We start from the raw sequence: 17,895 nt of genomic DNA, 5'->3' as shown, positions 1-17,895 counted from the left end.
AGCATGTTAAATAGCCACCAAAGCAACACATACCCTCTAAGTGAGCCAGACACATGGCCAAACTCCACACAATCTAATTGTGTGTAGACATGAAGAGCAAGAAGCCCTGGAGAAAAAGACCATACCACAGGTCATGTGGTTTATTCTGGCATGTTATGTCAAGCCAACTTAATTATAGATTATCTTTAATGCCATGTTCCAGGCTTTTATTTTGTGTGTGTGATTAAATAAATAAAAACATTTACAGCCTAAAACTTTTGTGAAGTCCTAGAAAAGCTAAGCTATTCATGTTGGCTTGGGATTCATATAGACAAGGTTTCAGACTTTGGTGGTTCTGGCTAGGAATGTATCCTAGTACAGAAGCAGGCTCTAGTTTATTTGTGTGCTCAAAAAAACCATTGTGGTAGTAGACATATTCCAATGGAGCTTTCAAAAATTTACTTTAACAGAAATGGACCTCTTAAATTTATTCCACCTTAATTTTCACTCCAGAGTGAGGTCTTTATTTGTGATCATTGCACTAGCTGCTTGCTGAGAATCCTGTGGTATTCCAGGACCAATAAGGACAGACACATTTCTGCAACACTTGCTTGAGCAGGCACAGTCAGAGCTCATCATATTAAAAATTTATCAGCTCCAAGTGAGATTTTAGAGTTGCTAGAGTTTGAGACTGTGCTTGAAAGGAAAGGTGAAAAGTTGTCATAAAGAATAAAGGATTTGACCCTGCAAGACATTGTGCTCTTTGGTAATATGTGAAACTCTCCTCTTAGCCACCTTCATCATTCAGAGTTAATGATGATAAAATAAAGCTTTGGACAGGCTGGACTGATGGGCTGAGGCTCAACAAGGCCAAGTACTGGGTCCTGCCCTTGGGTCATTGTAGGGGGATAGAATATAAGTAAATAAAGGTAGTATAGAAAGTAATCTTGCCCCCTGAAGAGTTTCACCTGGGTTAATTATTAAAGATTAGGAGCAGGCCTGATTTTAACAGGCCATACCTGTAGCCAGTAAGAAGAATGTTATAAAAGAGTGGATTGGTTGGTTGAGGGGGAACTGGAGTCAGTTGGCTGCTGTGAGGACAAGGAAGGGTCAGAGCCTAGAGGAGATGCCTACAAGAAACATCAAGGAGGTACAAAACTCTGCCAATATGGAACCCTTGTAATATAATCAAATAGAACTCTTGCATTATGACAACCAATGGTGACCCCAACGTGATTCAGGAAAAAGGACTCAAATACTAAACTATATGACGCCGTGGATTTGGGAAAAATGGACTCGAATACTAAACTATATGACCCTGCAGTGATTTGGAAAAAGGAATTAGGTATCGACCAACGTGATCCTGTGGTGATTCAGGAAAGAAGACTTAAACATTAAGCAATGTAATCCCATGGTGATCTGGTTAGAGAACTGAAAGAGGAAAAGCAACAAAACTGAAAGAGGAAGAAGAGAATTTGCTAAAGCATCTGTAAGAACAGGAAAAAAATAGTTCTATTATTTGGTATAATGTGTTTATTGATTGGTAAAATATATTAATTGCAGCTATTAATGTGTGTTAAATATGAGTACAAAAGATTTTGAAGATAAGTACTTTGTAAACTGAGAAAAGCTGCAAAACTGAACCAACACTCAGAAATATATATATATATATCTAGGGGGATAGAACATAAGTAAATGAAGGTAGTATAGAAAGTAATCTTACTCCCTAAAGAGTTGCAGCTGGTTCATTATTAAAGATTAGGAGCAGGCCTGACTTTAACAGGCCACAGCTGTAACCAATAAGAAGAGTGTTATAAAAGAGTGGATTGCTTGGTTGAGGGGAGCCAGAGTCAGTTGGCTGCTGTGAGGACAAGGAAGGATCAGAGCTTAGAGGAGCTGCCTATAAGAAACATCAAGGAGGTACAAAACTCTGCCAATATGGAACCCTTGGAATGTAATGCCCATAGAACTCTTGCATTATAATGACAATAGGTCATGGTAGTGCTACAGGCTGGGGCAGAATGGCTGGAAAGCTGCCCTGGGGGTGCTGGCCAGCAGTGGCTGAACATGAGCCAGCTGTGCCCAGGTGGCCAAGAAGGCCGGTGGCACCTAGCCTGGATCAGCAGTGGTGTGGCAGCAGGACCAGGGTAGTGATTGTGCTCCTGTGCTGAGGTCACACCTCAGTCCTGTGCTCAGTTTGGGCTCGTCACTGCAAGAAGGACATTGAGGGGCTGGAGTGTGTCCAGGGAAGGGCAATGGAGCTAGGGAAGGGTCTGGAGCACAAGTGTTATGAGGGGGAGCTGAGGGTGTTTGATCTGAAGGAGGCTCAGGGGGGACATTATCACCCTCTACAACTGCCTGAAAGGAGGGTGCAGCCAGGTGGGGTCAGGCTCCTCTCCCAGGTAATAAGTGACGGGACAAGAGGAGATGGCCTGAGGCTGCACAAGGGAAAGTCTGGATTGTACATCAGGGAAAATTTCTTTTTTAAAGGCATCAGAACAGACTGCCCAGGGAATTGGTGGAGTCACTATCTCTGGAGGTATTTAAAAGTTGTATATATGTGGCACTGAGGGTCATGATTTAGTGATGTGCTTGGCAATGTTGGGTTAATGGTTGGACTAGATGATCTCAAAGGTCTTTCCATCTGAAATGATTCTGTGGTTCTGATTTTAAACCTTTAAACTGAGTGCCTGGCTGTGTCTGTGGATGCAGTTTGGCTCTTTTGCAGCTGCTCTACAACCAATTCCCACACAGGAAGGGTGGAGTGTGATACTGGAGCTGGGCATTGCCTGGAGCAGGGGCTCTCCCTCTGCCCAGCAGTGTAAATTCCCAGGACCAGCCCTGCCATGGCCTGTGAAACACACCAACTCAACCATTTCTCAGACCACAGTGTGAATCAGCTCAGGGAACTGATTTGGGTGAAAATAAACCAGCAAAACACAGTACACAGGGACCTGTGCCTGCCCACCTGCAAAAGCAGAGGAGGCTGTATAAGGAAAGGGATATGGAGAAACTTGGGAAGGCACAAAGCCAGCGAGAGCACTCTGACCCTCTGGTTACAATGTGCTTCAGTATGAATGAGGTTATGGTTCTTTTTTCCTCAAAGGGTGGGCAAGGGTGTGAGCTGGCAGCACAAACCTCCTCAGCCTCCCTCATGCCAACCAGCTGCACCAACACACCCACACATCACTTTCCTGCCTGACCTTCATCCCTGCCCAGCTGTGGGTGCTCCTTTGTGAGCCAGTCAGAGCCAGCAAAGGCTGCAGCTGGGTTTGTGCCTCTTCAAGGACCAGCTCCCAGAAGGGTCTGGAAAAGTCCAGGGCTGGTTCAGGGGTTGCAGTGGAGAGCCAGAACACCCTGGTGCTGCGGGAGGGGAGATGGGGCAGTGGGGATGCCTTTGCTGGGCTCAGCTGGCTGGGAAAGCACTGCACCAGCACAAGGCAGCCCACTTCAAAAGGTGCTGCACCTGGAGGCTCCTGGTTTGTCCAGAGAGCAGAACTTCCAAGGAGTTCTGTCACTGCTGACTGAAGGCTTCTGGACTTGGACAAAAACTGGAGAATGGCCTGCTCCCATCAGACTGTCAGCATCCCATGTGCTCCACTCCTCCAGGGAAAGGCTGAGGCACTGCTGAGTAGGAAGAGCCAGCAGGTCTCAGGTAGCCCTACTCCTGGAGTTTAAGGGCACTGTTTTGTAGCTGAGCACATCTGGGTTGTGCAGCTGCCTTTGTGGCTGGGCGGCTTTGGCAGCACAAACAGGAGGAAAAGCCAGAGTCCAGCACTTGCCTTTCTGTCCAGTTATGAGTGAGCCTTGGGACTTCAAAAAGAAAGCACTGGAGCACACAAGGCACCATGACTAGCACAACTATTATGATGACTAAAATGTATAGACCCATTTTTAAAAGCTTTTTCACTCATGATGTTACTCTCCATCTATCAAACAGGCCATCTAACCAAGTTCCTTCATCAGCTCTAATCTTTGATACACCTTCCTTGAGCTGTTGTATGCTTTTGTGGATAGACTCTGAGTGATCAAATAGATCAATACAAAATATTCCTTCAAATCTTTGCATCCATGTGCTAATAAGAGAAAATCAATTGCAGCCCTGTTTTGCCAAGTTGCATGTCTAATACTGCTGACACCTGTTAGCATATCACTCAGTGCAAGGGAGGTAGAATTGAACTCCTTACTCAGCCAATACCCTAGTCCACCTAATTGCTTTAGTGCCACTGCTGAGCTAAGAGTGGCACTAAAGCATCTAAAAAAGAGATTCTGGGAACCTTTTTCCAAAACTCCAAGGTTCAAAATCATCTTTGTAGTCTGGCTTATATTGATTGATAGGCCTTTTACCTCTATGTTTCATAGACGTTTTACCACTGGGTGTTAGCAAAATAAGTTTCCCAATGCTACATGGTCCACCTATGATGTGTGCTGGGATAGCAGGCCAAACTCCATCTCCACAAATGAAAAACATTGAAAAGAGATATCATTAAATGCAGACTGAGCTAAAGAAGTATGAATACACCAAAAGGTCTGATTTTATATGTAGCATGATAAGGAGAAATATCTTTAACTAAAGCTTGATTTTTCCCTGTATAATCAAATATGGCACAAAAGGCCAATTCTTGAGGTTCCAGAGATGCCTTGGGAAGGTGAGGAACCCACCAATCCCACACATCTACTGAGACCCAAAGATCTCATATGGATGCTCCTGTTAATGTACCTTGCATGGCTTTATCAATTTCTTTTGACATTGGCCAAGCATCCACTGGCCCACCAACCACTCTCTAAAACTTCCTGAATGGTGTTTGTAGTGAGGTGGAGGTTGGTCCCTTTCACCAGGCAGCTACTGGCAGAACCAGAGTGTTGTGGTGTGTTTTATGTTTGTTCAGTTTTCCTCCCATTGTTCTCTCAGAAGGTCCTGCCCTGTTACCAGTTTGTGTCAATCCCCAAACCCCTCCCCTGTTGTCTTGGTTACCAAATGTATCTTTCTTGTTCCCCACCCCTGGCGGCCTGCCTGTCACTCGACACCCCTGCCTCTTTTTCTAGAGAGTTCGGGCCAGGGTGTCGGGTGATTGGGTTAGGGGCCAGGGTCCCTCCCGCAACTGTGTTTGATGGGTTCTCCGATTATGCCAATCCTTAATGTATCCTTCTCTGATTTGCTATCTTTCACCCCTCCCACCCTCTTTAAAACCCAAGGCTTTCCCTGCCTCGGGGCTCTCAGCTCCTTCTACCTGACCCTCCACGTTTCCCTACCAATAAAACCACCCTCCCTGAAGAAACTGAGAGTCGCCTCTTCATTTCATCCCGCGACTTCGGAGCTCTCTACTGCGGCCACACGTCCGTAAGCCTGTCATCACTAGGCACCGGGCCTTGACTTCGTGTTGGGGAAGTGCCTTACTGGCTGGAGGTTGGCTGGACAGTTATCTAGTCTGGGCGTTTTACTTTCCACCGGCCACCGCTCCACCAGAGGATACGGTCTCAGGCTGCATCAAGAGAAAAATAGGCTAGATATTAGGTAAAAATTTTTTACAGAAAGGGTGATAAAGTACTGGAATGGTCTGCCCAGGGAGGTGGTGGAGTTACCATCCCTGGAGGTGTTTAAGAAAAGACTGGATGTGGCACTCAGTGCTGTGGTTTAGTTGAGGTGTTTGGGCATGGGTTGGACTCGATGATCTTTAAGGTCTCTTCCAACCCAGTGGTTCTGTGAATCTGCCAGGCCTCCCCATACTTACATTTGGACCACTGCCCACCATACCATAGGGGCTTCACCCTCTTGGCCTGTTTGATGGCAGCACACGTCTCACAAGTCATGGATAACCTGAGAAACACTGTCCATGGTTAAATCCACCCCTCACTCTCATGCCCGCTTATAGGTGGCATCCCTGTCCTGATGGCCTGAGGCATCATGGGCCCATCCAACTAGGAACAACTCCCCCTTATGTTGCCAATCTAAGTCTATCTTTGACACCCCTATCTTTGCAGCCTGGTCAGCCTGCTTATTGTTTCAGTGCTCCTGAACTTGGGGACATGGGCAACTACATGGCAAACTTTCAGAGATAGCTTCTCCACCCGAGTGGCAATGTCTTTGTACAGATTATGGAGGCCTTCATATGGCAGGGACTGGGTGCTGGTGGTGATCTCAACCTCTGAATCCTCTGTGGGTTGTAAGGGCCCTCATTTCTTACGCTTATTATCTGGGTGCTTTGATGTCATCTTAGACTTCCTTGATTCTACAGGGGCAACTGCTACTGGCTGCGACTGCCCTTGCAGCTCAGCTGGAACCTGGATGGTTGTAACATCTGTGGGTTCAGCGGCTGCACCATCAGGCTCCCCCTCTTCCAGGCAGGGGGGGAAGAGTTTTCCACCAGCTGGGGAGATGTACTCCTTCAGCATCTAGCCCATCTCATGGATTTCCTTTGCCAGAACTCCCACCCAACCTGGGTGGCTCATTTCTGAGGTGGGCTGCCGAGCAGTGTCAGGCTCTAGGGCAGCCTCCCTAGTCTCTGGGACAAGGTCAGGCTGTGTGGCAGCATCCCTAGTTTCTGGGGCAACATCCCTGTTCTCTGGGGCAGGTATCAGGGTGGTTATCCAAGTCAATCTTCCTTTAGAATAACACAGAATGCCAACAGATCAAAAATCCACTTCCAGTGTTGCTCCCCATTGGGACAGCAGCTCTCTTCCCCATATTGTGATGGGTTTCTCCACAATGAAGGGACAAATAGTTGCTGTCTTCCCTTCAGGTCCTTTAACTGCAATCATGCATCTACTTTGTAGACATCCAGTGGCTCCCCTGATACTTGTGAGAGGGTCTAAAGGTGTCACTAAAGTCCAGTTCTTCGTCCAGAACATATAAATCACTGTAACATCTGCACCGGCGTCCAGAAGACCTGCAATTATGATTGTTTTGTTGTTGTGCATTAAACTGCAGGTCAATTTTGGTCAATTGCAATCTATATGTTGTACCCAAAAGATGTTTGGTGCTACACTTGAGCTCTCAGGTGGTATCTGTTGGCATTCTGTGAGTTATTCTACTATTCTGGCTGGCAAAGCAATAGCTGTGGCTGTTGGAGTTTTTGCTGGAATGACAAGCAGGGGGGCCCCATGCTTGTACTAGAACTGTTAATTCTTCATTGCAATTCACTGAAACAATAGATGAGAAAACTACCAGTCCCAAAATGTGGTTTCTTTCCTTGCCTGTAATCAGAAAATCCTGTCTCTTTTGTGATGTTCCTATCATACCTGTGGATACCACAGCATGGCAATCATGTAGAAAGTAGAGTAATTTGGAAGTTGCCAGTTCACATTGTGCCCCTGGGGACAGCAGTTTGGGGTCACTTGGCAGGTGGTTGGCAATCTGGTGAATAGGATTTGGCCTGAGCAATTCACACATCTGGCCCCTTGAAAGCTCCCTGGCTGCTGAAATGCCACTATGGCGAGGTGGGTTTGTGCCTCCTGCTGGCTCTGGAAAATTCTTTCTGTCCAGGCTTTCCACATCGATGGCATAATCTTTTGGAAGTCTCATTTTGCAAGGCCTTATTGTTCTGCTGAAATGTCAAGGTGAGGGCATTGAGGGTTTTTGCAAGTTTCTCAGCCCTCGCTTCTGTCTGATTTGTAAAAGCTTTTCCAAGTCTCTCTCCCAGAGTATTTGCTAGAATGGTCACTATGTGCTGAGGGCTGCCATTTTTACTGCAAGCCTCTATCATTTGGGGCAAGGCAGGTTTGGGATCGGTCAAGCTTCAGATAACCTTTTTGCATCCTTCACTGGCGTTTGCATAAGCAAAGTTGTGAAACTGAAGGGATGAGCCACATCATCTTCACACTGTCTCTCTAGAGCTTGTGTCAATAAATGCTGAATAGGGCTCTACTGGCCCCTGTCTTATTTCTGTGTAAGTCCCTCCTGGATTCCCCACCGTTTGAGTCAGCAGCAGGGCTTTGCAAGCAGTGTTTTTGATATCATTACTCTAGGCAGGTAAGCTGCTTGATCTTCAGACCTGTCACGTGGAGGGTCTCCTGCTCAATCCGCCAGTGTCAATCCAGCATAAGTTTCAAGTAATCTATTCAAGAATTTCTCCACTTCAGGTCCCATAAGATGCACTGTCAATATTATGGAGGAGATAGAGTGACAGCCATAGGGTGTTAAACCTACCTTACAATATATTCCTTTCAGCAATTGCTTGAATATGGTGAGCCTAATCCATTTTCCCTTACCACTTGTGTCAAATCTTTAATATCATCATAATTCAATGGTTCCCATCTTGGATTAGCATCGTCTCTAACTGCCTTGGCTAAGAGCAGTTCTTTAGCTAGATCAAAATCTTTTTCTTTTATTGCTTTGTGTCTTACTGCTGCCCAGTCCATTATGGAGAATTGTTGAGTCTTTTTCGGAGGATCTCCTGACTTGGGCAGAGGTGTTCTGAATCGGGGGAAGATAGGACTCTTTCCCAATTTGAGTCTGCTGGGCTTGAGACTGATGAATCTGATTCTTCCTCAGACACAAAATAATCATCATCTCCCCCTCTGTCCACAGCAGTCCAGTGGTTGCCTTCTTCAATATCATATTCAGTCACTTTGTCCTGGCCTCTCTCCTGTCCACGAGTCTCTGCAGTGAATTTGTACCTGCAGTGCTCTGCAACATAAAGCAGAATTCCCAGTCATACGGGAGCCACTGGGCACGCTGCCTCCCCTGAGGTGGCACTCATGGCCAGGAGGGCACTGTAATGCATCCCCAGGGAGAAGGGACATGGGGCAGGATGGGCTCCAGAGCTGAGATCCCAGTGGTCAGCCTTGGCCATTAGCTCTGACTGACTTTCATTCCTCTCCTTGGGACCCCAATCTAAATCCCAGTCTTGCCTCCAACATCAGCACAGAGAGTTCCATCTCTGGAGGGGGTATATGAGGTGGGATATGGTGTCTTCCCTTGAGGAAAGGCTGAGCAAGAGTATGAGATACTTCCCATTTCCCCTCCCAGGATTTCTGCTCAGGTAAAGGTTTTCCACCGGGATTTGAAGAACTTTTCCAGCTAGGAAAACTGCTCCAGGCAGCATCACCAGAGCAGCCACTGGCACCCTGCCCTTCACACCCAGAACCTCCTTTGCTCTGAACCCAGGCTCTGGCAAGGATTTCCATCTGGAAGTTTCCCCTTCCACAGGCTGCTGCAGGAAAGCTGCTGGCACCTCACAAAGATGCTGATGTGGGGTGAGGGGGTCACTTTGTGGAGAGGGAAGCTGCAGACAGCAGAACAGCCTCTCTCAGAGGTGAGGGGCACCGAGCAGGGGCAGTTGCTTTCCCCAGCACCAGCGGAGGGTCTTACTCTGCAGGAAACCATGGATGAAGGAGATCCTCTCTGGCAGCGGCTGCTCCAGCACAGACTCCCCCTCCTTGCTCCCGTGGCTGGAAGAGTGCAAGGTGTGCATTAACTCCTTCTGGAGGGATTAGACCAACGCTGAGGTTTGTGCAGCAGGGTTTGCTGAGCCAGGGCTGCCTCTGGGGCGCTGCTCTGCCTTCTGCCCCCACACTGGGGCCAGCAGAGCCAGGACCAACCACACGGAGCGGAATCTCCTGGAATCCCCCTGCTGGAGCCAGGCAGCAAACACCCCCCTGGCACTGCTTCCTATTCTGCCTGCCAGCCCCAGCATCCAGCACAGCACAGGGAGCTCGTGGTGGCCCCACTGGCCGGGAAGCACCACAGGGGCCAGTCCGTGCACGCAGCCTCGGGCTTTTCTTGCTGGATTTTGGGAAGCTGAAGCTTCCTCTTGCACTTATTTGCAACTACACTCTTCCTGAGCAGCCACCAGTTCATGGAATATCCTGAGTTGGAGGAGACCCACAAAGGCTATTAAACCCAAGTGCTGCTCAGAAATGGCATGCCCAAAACCCACACCAATCATGCTTGACCAGCACTGCTTCAGTACTGTCTCTTACTCCCAAGGTGCCAAAAACAAGAACCTGGCCTGAGACAGGGGCTGCCATGAGGATTTGCTCCTCCTCATGGACTTCCCCTTGTGCCACCAGGAGCTCTCAGATCAGCCAGCTGCTGTGGCAGCTGCCCTGCTGCCACCCCACTTTATCAAGCAATGGCCAGGCCTCTTTAGAGAGCATGTGCCACCAGGATCCCTACTAATCCCAGCTGGAGCACAGACCCAGGAGATTAACCAGGTCTGACTAAATATATCTGTGGTGCAGGCAGCTCCTTCCTCCCCACCCACTGCAGGCAGATCCCTGCTCCAGGCAGGCTCTCCTCACCCTGTGCAGGAGGTAATTACAGCAGACAGGCTCCCAGTGAGCCTCCCACCGCAAGGGTTTGAAAGCAATGCATGGCAGCCTCACACCCTCTCAATTTGTTTTTGTCAGCTCCTTAGCCACCAGGCTTTGTCCCACCTCTGATGTCCATTATGGCCTGTAGATTTTAGTTGCCCCTTGCTCCCAGGGAACAAACACAATTCCTGAAGGAGGCATTCCTCCCACCCCTGCCCAGCCACCTCAGATCCCAGGGCAGAGCACACAGGCTCCATCCTGACCCCAATACACTCCTGACATCCCCAGGCTGCAGCACCTCATGAGGCAGAAACTGCCATTCTTTACACTGCTTTCCAGATACAAGGCTTCCTCAGGATCCCAAGGCTGCCACTCAGGAAAACTTGCTGGGTGTTCCCTCACCAGAGCAGCATCAAGAGAAATGGATAATCTCCTGTGCAGCTGCAAGAACCCTTGTGCCACTGGCAGCAGCACTCAGGTCTTTTCTACAATGCCAGGAGTGAACCCAGATGTTAAGTGCCAGATGTGATAACAAGTCTCAAACGACAGGAACTCTGACCAAAACATTCCCTGGGCAGCTCTGAGGGACCCAACAGCTCTGCAGGCAGACCCCAGCTGTGCAGTGCCATAGAGGCGATGCAGATCTCAGTATCTCATAGGCCAGAGGAGGAATAAATACCCCAAGACCCCCACTCCCACCCTGCCCAAGACAGGAGCCTCTTAGCTCCTGGGGGCTGAGGCCTTGGCTCCAAGGACAGCACAGACCCAGCTGTGTGGTCTGAAATGTGTACACAGCTCCCCATACTCACATTTTGTGGATAATTCTGATGAAGACACTACAGTCCTGGAGCTGGGACAGATCATTGAGGGGATCAGGACAAACCTTTGTGCTGTTCACCTAGAAATGGGGTGGGACAGTCAGAAGGCAGAAACCAAGACAACACTGTGCTGTGCCACTCACCACCTCCAGTCCTGGCAGGGGACAGCAAGACTGGTCTGGGGGTGAAAGTAAATCCACCCCTTTAAACCACCCCTTCCCAGGGAACAGATGAACATGATCCCCACAGCTCCACATCTGGGAGTCTGGCACGGGTCCCATTTATCACACTGCTGGAGCCCCTCTTCTCTGGAGAGGCTGAGACACCTGGGGGTGTTCAGCCTGGAGAAAAGAAGGCTCCAGGGAGACCTTAGAGCCCCTGCCAGTGCCTAAAGGGGGTTCAAAAGAGCAGGAAAGGGACTTTGGACAAAGGCCTGGAGTGACAGGACAAGAGGAAATGGCTTCCCACTAGCAGAGAGCAGGGTTAGATGGGATATTGGGAAGAAATTCTTCCCTGTGAGGGTTGCCCACAGAAGCCATGGCTGCCCTATCCCTGGAAGTGTTCAAGGCTAGGCTGGATGTGGCTTGGAGCAAGCTGGTCCAGTGGGAGGTCTCCCTGCCCATGGCAGGGCATTCCAGCTGAATGAGCTTAAAAGTCCCTTCTAACCCAAACCATTCTAGGAATTTTTGCTTGGGCACAGCAGTGCTTTGTAAGAGAGATCCAACAACCCCTTTGCAGTACAGCTGCTGCCTGCTTCAGGCTCACCTCCATCTCCCAGGCAGTCTCCATGACCAGACCAAGCCATTCCAGCATTTCTGGTTGCTCAACAGGAAGGGTGAGCAAGGCTTCTCCTGCAAACACCCACCTGCCCAGGAACAGTAGGAACTTGGCTACCCTAGGACCTGCCCCAACCACAATCCCTCCCTGTGACAAGCCCCAGCATTGAGCCTCGAAGCTGCCAGTGCTGGCAGCAGCACCCATGCAGTGAGCTCTGGCACAGGAGGGGGAACTTTCCTAATCAAGGAGAGCAGCAACTCTTGCGCCCTGAAGAGACATCATGGCCAGCCTATCAGGTCCCTGCCCACACCTAAAAACAACAAAAAAGATAAAGTACAGTAACTATGTTACTAAATGCCTTAGGCCCAGCACCAGGCATTTGTGCCCGCCAAGGAAGGCTGTGTCCCTGCATCTGGCCAGCTGTGCAGGAGCAGCCAGCATCCTCCTGCTTCCCCACAGGCTCAGAGTGGGGAGCAATGATGAGCAGCAGCTAGCTCCACTCCCACAGATTAGGATCCTGACAAGGGGTCAATGGAAAACTGCTGCTCAGGCTCCTCATTCTCCTGCTGTGCCTTCCTCCCTCCCTCACCTCCAAATGTCACTAACATTTCTTGCCCAGCAAGGCAGTGGCCAAGCCATTGAAGCTCTGCCAGCTCCCCTTCCACTGCTGTAGTGAAAGAACCACCTGCTGGGGGCACAGGGAGCCCACAGCTGCACTGGGTGGGAGCAGGGATGAGCTGCCCTGACGGGATCTGGGATCACTGCCAGGTCCCCTTCACAGCGACCTTTGCCTCCACGCTGGCTGCCCCCGGTGCCACCTTGGCAGTCTTCCAGAGGAGGGGACCGCTGGGAGCCAAAAAGCCACCCAGATATGAAGAGGGCTCCTCAGCCGGTATTGCACTTGGATCCTGGGTGAAAACCGTGTCCCACCAACGTCGAGCTGGGTTTTACCAGAACCAGTCTGCGAACACACTGGCGCCTGGTGTGAGATCTGGACGGGCAGGCAGGGCTACCCGCTGCTGCCGCGGTCCCAGCCTGGCCTGTCACTGGTGACACGGGCCACCCTGAGCGCCTGAGACAACTCCATGACCCTCTGTGAGGACGTGCCATTCGTGATGGCAGGCGGGAAGCGGTCGGGAGCCCGCCAGCGGCCGTGAGCGCCTTCCAGCCGCATCCCCGCCGAGAGCAGCAGCAGGGGGGCGGCGGGGACCGGGCACCGAGCTCCGGAGGTGGCGGCATTGTCCTTCCCCTCCTTCCCTGCGCCGCTCCGGTCACAACACGGCGTTAACCAAAGCCCGCGCTCCGGAGCTCCCGACGGACCAACGCGCCGGGGGACGCAAAGCCCGCGGGCCCCGGGCTGTTCTGGGCCAGGGTCCGGCTGCGGGAAGCACCCGGGCGGGGTGAGCGAGCCACGGCAGCCTCCGGCACGGACGGGCCCGCAGCAGGCGCGGGGCAGAGGGGGAGAGCAGCAGCCGACCCGAGCGCCCGGGTGTTGGCGAGCCCGGCGCGGCCACCCGCGGCCCAGGGAGCCGTACGCCGCGGCGAGGCGGCGGAGCTGGGGTTAGCCCGCCATGAGCGCTGGCAAGCCGGGAAGGGCCGGGGAGCCAGCGGCCACGCACAAAAGAAAAGTTGTTGAGCTTCTCTTCAGCGGGGCTGGCAGGCGGCGGTTCCCCTTCCTGGCCCTGCGCCACCCCACGTCACCGCGGCGGGGCCGCGCTCGTTAAAGGCGCACGGCACAGAAACCTCCGGCGCCTCGCCACAGCGTGGGGGGAATCGTCCGAGCCTGGACGCGCTCACTGCCGTCACCCTGCCCAGGGAGCAGAGACCTGCTCCCGGCCTCAGCGCAGCTCTGGGAAGCCGGGGCTCGGCAGAGAACGGCCCCCGATGCTCCATCTCTCTCTAACCTGACTGGAGTCACATCCAGCTGACCCCTGAAAATCTACCCCCGATACGCACACACCCTGCGGCCACAGATTGAACGGGAACCGGACCCTTCGGGTCACCAGCTAGATCAGGGAGGAGTCGGGCGGGGAAGGGACGCTCACCCCTCGCTGCTGTTCCGGAGACTCTCGGAAGTCATCTCCGCAGCGCCCGGGTTGCCTGAGGAGACTCAGGGCCGCAGGATGGGGCTGCCCCGAGCACGGCACAGGAAGGGAACAAGGAGAAGGTTCTTTCAAACCGGCGCTAGGGATAGCAAAGGAACTCGCAAGGAACGCGGCCGCCGAATGCCGCTGGCGAATGCTCCGACTCCGCCAAGCCCCGGGAAAAGAAGATCCACACGCCCGCCCTTAGGGAAGGGGATCCGCCGAGGGAACCAGCGGGGCCGCCTCGTGTCAGCTTTACCCGTACCGTGTCCGGGGAATCGTGTCCGTCTTCATCTCCTGCTTGGTTGCCGAGGCTCCAGCTCTAGCCGGGCTCCGGTCCTGGGCCGGGCTGCTGTTATTCGAAGGCCGCGCCAGCCCGGCCCTCCCGCGGCCCATTGGGCACCGCCGGAGCGGGGGAGGAGCGGGGGCGGGACCCGGCACACAGGGCGGACTGCAGGGGGCAGCGCTGCCTGCCACCGGGACACACTGAGCATCCCGTTCCCAGAGCACCGGACCTAACGAGTATGTCTCAAACACAGATAGTCCTGGCTTTTGAGTCTAGCCAGGGCTGCTGGTAATAAACAACTGTGGGGTACTGGAAAAACATCCTTGTTGTAGTTCCTGCACTGTGAGCGTAGAATGAGATTAAGACCAAGTGTGTAATTTACTAATAAAACTTTCTGATTATTTGGAAACCCTCTGACTTTGTACATTCCTTTTGACCATGAGCATTTATGAATCTTAGCTGCTTCCTTCCCCTTAGCTGGGTCATCATACCTTCTCTGTCCCCTTGTCCTCTTGGCCCTATGGACATGATCAAAGAGGTGACAAGGGACAGACAGATGTGTGTACTCCCCTCACCAGGGCATGGCTCCCCCATCACATCCATGCTGTGTCCGGCAGAGAACAGTGGAGACAAGCACTGGATGAACGTGGCTTTATCTACTGTGGCAAAAATAATAGTAATTAAAAAAAAAAAAACTACCAACCAACCAAACAAAAACAAACAACCAAAATAAAGATCTAAACATGTAAAAAGGAGAAGGGATGGTGTTGGAGCCACCAGGCCCCATGCAGAGCATCACATCTGCCTGGCTCCAGCCCACCCATCCTGGTGACCCGGCTGATGGTGCTGACCCACACCAGGGCCTCCTTGCACCGGCTGTTCCCTTTGTGCTTGTCCCTGTGCCAGGCAGCATCCAGCTGACACAGCCTCTTCCCCACGCACACCCACCCACCCACCCACGAGGAGGAGAAAGCCTCAAGCAATGCAGGTGGGCTCAATGTGCCAATGATGGGCGCCTTGGCATTTAGTAGGAAACAGGGTATCTGTCCAAGTTCTGTGGCAGCAGCATGGGGAGGGAAGGGATATAAAGAGAGAAAAAAAATCAGGAAAAAACCGAAAACAACCCAAAGCGCTGAAGCAGCAGTGGTGGGGGCAGGTTCAGGGGATGCCAAACTGTACAACCAGTTCTTCTTTGGCGTCGACACGGATCTGTGAGAGCGCACTGAAGGCATAGGCAGCTATCCGGGACACCTGCAGGCACGAAGACATGGCTGTGTCACTGGTGGCTACTGAAACCCCCAGTTATCCCAAAGAAACTGTTGCAGGAGGTCAGCCTCCAGCCCTAACGAGTCCCTAAGCTTGTCCTGGGCTTTGCCCTCACCTCTAACAAGGCCTTAAACCTGACCTAGGCTTTGCCTTCAGCTCTAACAAGTTGTGTTAGGGCTCTGGGCAAGCCAGGAGGGCATTACTGCTCCTCCAGGACGAGGATGTGTCTCTGGGGAGCATGGCAAGGGCTCAGGGCTCAGCCCAGCCCTGCTCACCTGCTGCAGGTCTGCAAAGGGGACAGGGTCGCTGGCGAGCACTTGGTGCGGCTGGTTAGTCAGGGATGGCAGCAGTGGGAGCTTCTTCCAGTGCGTCAGGTTGTTGCTGAGCATGGCCAGGCGTGTGCTGTGAGGAGAGAGCAACCAACATCAGTGCCATGCCAAGACATGGGGACATCCAGAAGATGGGTGCTGCACCCCCAGGGGGAGAAAGGGAGAGCAGTGGTGCTGCACACCCAGCACCCAGCCCTCTTCACTCCCTGCAGCAGGAGGATGAGGGAGCTTCCAGCTCTCCCACACAGGCACCTGTCAAGCAGAAGCAGTCACATCCAGCCCCCCACCATCTGTCCCAAGGGCTGGGTGAACACAGGAGCCCTTTGTCCTGGGCTCTGCTGCCTGCACTGCCATCAGCCTTCCTCTTGGGGCCTTTCTGGGTCCCTGCGACCCCGAGATTGTTAAAAGTCTCTTTTCCCAGCCCGGGCACTTGAAGAATGAGTCGAAGTTCTTCATTTCTTGGTCTCAAGGTTGTTTATTGCATCTTATCTATAAAATTCTTTCTCCTGTCCTGCCAAGGTCTGCTCAGCAGGACAGTTCCAGGCACTCCGCCTGCCCCTGGGGCCCTGTTATGTCTTTATACTAAAAACTACATGTACAATGTTCACAATTACTTTCCAATACCTATCACTATGTTAGACAGTGAGCTTCTACTCTAGACCAATCTGTAAGTGCCACCATCACAGCAGAAGATGGAGGCCCAGAAGAAGAAGGAGAAAGACTGGACACACCCAGATTCCTCCATCTTGCCTCCTGAACCCCCATACTGAAAACCCCAAAATCTGCTTTTCCACCCCGTAATAACTTCACTAATATTCTACTTAAATTGTTGTGGCTTGCTGATCTTCATATAAGGTTGGTAATTTGCTCCATGAGTCATAATCAAACCCACAGGTGTTTTGGGCTCCATGCCAGGCCTTCTGAGCCCCCTGGCAGGGGTCTTGGCCATCCTGGACAGCCAGAGAGATGTTCTGGGTTCCCACACCTTCCCTGAGCAGGCTGCACCCTGCTCTCTGAGATGAGGCAGCCCTTCTCCATGCAGAGTTCACTCCCCCAGGTCAAAACCCCTGGGACCTGCCCAGGGACACACACACAGCTGTGAAGGACTATGGGCACCCCAGGGGAGAAGTGCAGCTCCCACCTGCACTGCCTGGCTCTATCCATGTACTCATGCTGCTCCATGCCCTGGAATCTGCTGCCAACATGTAGGGGGGTAGACTATAAGAAAATATAGTGTAGAAAGTAATCTCACCCCAAAGGAGTTGCAGCTGGGCCAATTATCAACGATTAGGAACAGGCCTGGCTTTACCAGGCCACAGCTGTAACCAGTGAGAAGAAGATGCTATAAAAGAGTGGGGTGGCCTTAAGAAGGGAATTGGAGTCACTTGGTTGCTTTGTGAAGGAGAAAGAGTCAGTGCTCTGAGGAGCTGCCCATGAGAAACACCCAAGAAGGTATGGAACTTTTGTGATAGGAGACAACAGTATAGAACCCCTGCAAAGATGACAACACCAACACATGGATGATTTTGCTGCAGAGACACAAGACAGTGGCTCCCACCTGGAGGCTCATTGCCCCCCCTGAGTTCCCTCCCCATCTCAGAGCATCCTCTGACCAGGCAGACAAAGTCCAGCACCCCAAAACAGACATCTCAAGGCCAAACTTGCCCAGTGAATGCTGCCAGCTGGCCACAAGTGTGCCACGCTGGACTGGCTGCTTGCCAGGAAGGAAATGCCAGGGACTGTTTGCCCACAGCTGCCCTGGGGCAGAGGGAGGCAGGCAGAGGCTGCAGGAAGCTGGGGGCTGGTCTGGGCTCTGGGGAGCTTGGCATGCAGCCACCTGGAGAAAAAAGGAACCACTGGGAGGACAATGTCCTTGGCAGATATCCTGAGAGCCCCTGTACCAGGCCCTGGGCTCACAGAGGACCTGGGCCCTTGCCCAGGGCCCTGCTGAGCCCCATTGTGTGCACCCCACAGCAAAGCAGTGCTCAGAGCTGCTGTGGCCCTGCATGCTGGACACACACCAGTGGCCACTAGCTCTGCAATGTCAGGCAGGGGAGCAGAGGGGCCTATGAGCATCCCAAAGCACTCCCAGCCAGGCTGGA

General features: G+C 52.0%; 1 long non-coding RNA gene across 1 annotated transcript; it reads right to left on the bottom strand.

Annotated features, from left to right (window-relative positions):
- Nucleotides 1–645: 645 nt before the first annotated feature.
- LOC139593059 (uncharacterized) lies at nucleotides 646–14,311 on the bottom strand. The gene is made up of 4 exons (XR_011680190.1): nucleotides 14,178–14,311; nucleotides 11,043–11,131; nucleotides 9,290–9,369; nucleotides 646–8,605 (listed from the first exon to the last, which is right to left on the bottom strand). It is a non-coding gene; the product is annotated as an uncharacterized lncRNA (long non-coding RNA).
- Nucleotides 14,312–17,895: the final 3,584 nt, after the last annotated feature.

This window comes from Agelaius tricolor, unplaced genomic scaffold (genome assembly GCF_023055355.1).
Source record: "Agelaius tricolor isolate 1412-34295 unplaced genomic scaffold, bAgeTri1.0.p SCAF_9, whole genome shotgun sequence".
Taxonomy (NCBI): Eukaryota; Metazoa; Chordata; class Aves; order Passeriformes; family Icteridae; genus Agelaius; species Agelaius tricolor.
Note: the sequence above shows the minus strand (reverse complement) of the source record. Positions and strands in the feature narration are given on the sequence as shown.